Here is a 2767-nt window from a genome sequence, read left to right as displayed (position 1 = left end):
TCTCTAATAAGTAGATGCTGACCCACAATGAGAGGTGGGGTATGGACAGAATGAAGGAACTCTGATTGGGCAAAGGCAATGAAGGGAAGGGGAGGAGGCATAGAAATAGGAAAAATAGTAGAATGAGATGAACATCATTATCCTCGGTACATGTACAACTGCATATGTGGTACATCTCTACATTGTGTACAACCAGAGATATAAAAAGTGTGCTCCATTTGTGTACAATGAATCAAAATGCATTCTGCTATCATTTATAACTAATTAGAACAAATTTAAAACAATAAAAAAATCTAAGGTAAGGAAAATATAAACACAATATTGGTGCGTTTTTTAAATTATGTGTTAAATATTTTATGTAGCTGAATATATGCACAAACATAAATATTAGAAATAGAAGTAATTTCTGTCTTGAAGCTCTGGGTAGGCCAGGAGACAATGGAATACAATATTCTAGTGAAAGGACACACACACACACACACACACACACACATACACACACGCACATATTGCCTATATCCCTCATTTCCATCTAACCTACGAAGAATGCTTAAGCCTCACCCACATGGTGATTGAGATTTATATGTTGTATGATTGTATATAATAAATAAATGTGAATGCAGTTTTCTCCTAATAGTCTTTCTATTGTCATGTTCTTTTAAAAGATGTAACAATAGATACTTCAAAGAAAAAAATTGAAAATTAAATACAAAATTTAAATCTACAAAATTTCAGAAAAAAAATAAAAGTTTCTGAAACCAAAAACACAATGTAAAAGAAAAAAAAGTTGTAGGGCACGGTGGCACACACCTGTAATCCCAGTTGCTCTGGAGGATGAGTCAGGAGAATTGAAAGTTCAAAGCTATCCTCAGGAAAAAGTGAGGTGATAAACAACTCAGTGAGACCCTGAATCTAAATGAAATAAAAAATAGGGCCAGAGATGTGGCTCAGAGGTCATGTGCCCCTGAGTTCAATCCCTGGAACCCTCAAAAAAACAACAACAACAATTTGGCCCCAGTTATTCAGCAACCACCAAGGACTCAGCAGCTCCCCCTGTGAAACACTCCTCCTGTAGTCCATTTTGACAGAGGAAAAGGAATCCTGTAGGTGTCTGCTATCCAGAATGGCCATGCTTTTGAATTTTTTGCTATACAAGTGTGGGTGATGGCCTGCTTCCATTTGTCACTGAAGATTGTGTTCATATAAGAAATTAGCAGATGAATGGATAAAGAAAATGTGGTACATATACACAAGGGAATATTAGGAGAACTCAGTGCTGTCTAATGTATTTCTGGCAGGTATAATATAAAAGAAACCAGTGAAGTTGTTTAAGAAATCAGTCTTCAATGGCACTATAATTGAGCATAACCACTGCCATAGAGAACCAAAGTTAACCACTGAAAATAGTACACATCCAAAATATATAATCAATAAAAGTTTAAATACTTTTTAAAACTATAAAGTATATAATAAGAAAGATGTTTAAACTAGACAAAGTATTTGGAATAGACATTTCACAAAATTATGTAAAAAGTAAATATGCTTTTGAAAAATGTTAAGCAAGAATATTAATGGATATAAAAATGAATGTAACACCACTATATATTAATAAAAAATCTAAATTAAAAAATTTATTAGTGCAATATTGTTATACATAATAGTTGGGCTCATTTTGATATAATCATACACGTATGAAATTTAATTTTCTCCATTTCAAAACCCAGAGCCTCCTATTTCTCTCCTCTCCTTCTTCCTGGTGTTTCTCTTCCTCTGCTGGTCTTCCATCTTTTTATCTGTAAATTATTTATTTTTTTCTTTTCAACCAAGAGATTTACTGGGGGGGCTGTCCAAAGGAGAAGAAAAGGAGAGACAGAGAACAGAGAAAGGAGAAGAGGAGTTCAGAGAGAAAGAGAAAGAGAGCAAAAAGAGGAGAGAAAGAAGAGGAAGAGAGCAGAAAGCTGTAAATTTATTTTAATAGGTGCTTTATACATATACATTAAAGTGGCATTCTAATATATGCACATAATATAATCTTGTGAAATTCATTCCACATTTCCTTTCCTTTTCTGTTTCTCCTCAATTTTTTTCATCCACTCCACTGGTCTTCTCTCTATCCTTGAAACTCTCCCTTCACTCATTCTTTGCTCTAGAGTCTGAATATAAGCAAAAGCATTTGACTCTTGATGTTCTGTGTCTGGCTTATTTCACTTAGCATTTCCATTTACTCCATTTCCATTTATTTACTGGAAAATGCCATGATTATATTATTCTTTATGGCTGAGTAAAATTCGACTTTGTATTATATACCATATTTTCAAATCCATTTGTATTTCTAATCCAGAGGGCTCCTTCTGTTTCCATGACTTTGTTATTGTGAATTGCACTGCTATATTCATTGTTGTGACTTCATTACTATAATATGCTGATTTTAGTTCTTTTGAATAAATATCATGGAATGGGATAGCTGGGTCATATGAACTTACTGTGAATTATTTCAAAATTATTACTGATGTTATAATTACATGGAAAATAATGATATCCTTAATTTAAAGTAAATGGTTTTGGTATGGTAGCACTTACCTGTAACCTCAGTGACTCAGGAGGCCAGTGTGGGAGAATTGTAAGTTTGTGGCTTCCCTGTTTTTTTTTTTTTTCATTATTTCTTTCTTTCTTTTTCTTTTCTTTTTTTTTTACTATAAGTTTGTGGCAAATAAGTGAGAAATGGCTGAAAATTTTTTAAAAAATAGAAAAAAATTCCCTGAATATA

This window comes from Callospermophilus lateralis, unplaced genomic scaffold (genome assembly GCF_048772815.1).
Source record: "Callospermophilus lateralis isolate mCalLat2 unplaced genomic scaffold, mCalLat2.hap1 Scaffold_194, whole genome shotgun sequence".
NCBI classification, from domain to species: domain Eukaryota; kingdom Metazoa; phylum Chordata; class Mammalia; order Rodentia; family Sciuridae; genus Callospermophilus; species Callospermophilus lateralis.
Note: the sequence above shows the minus strand (reverse complement) of the source record.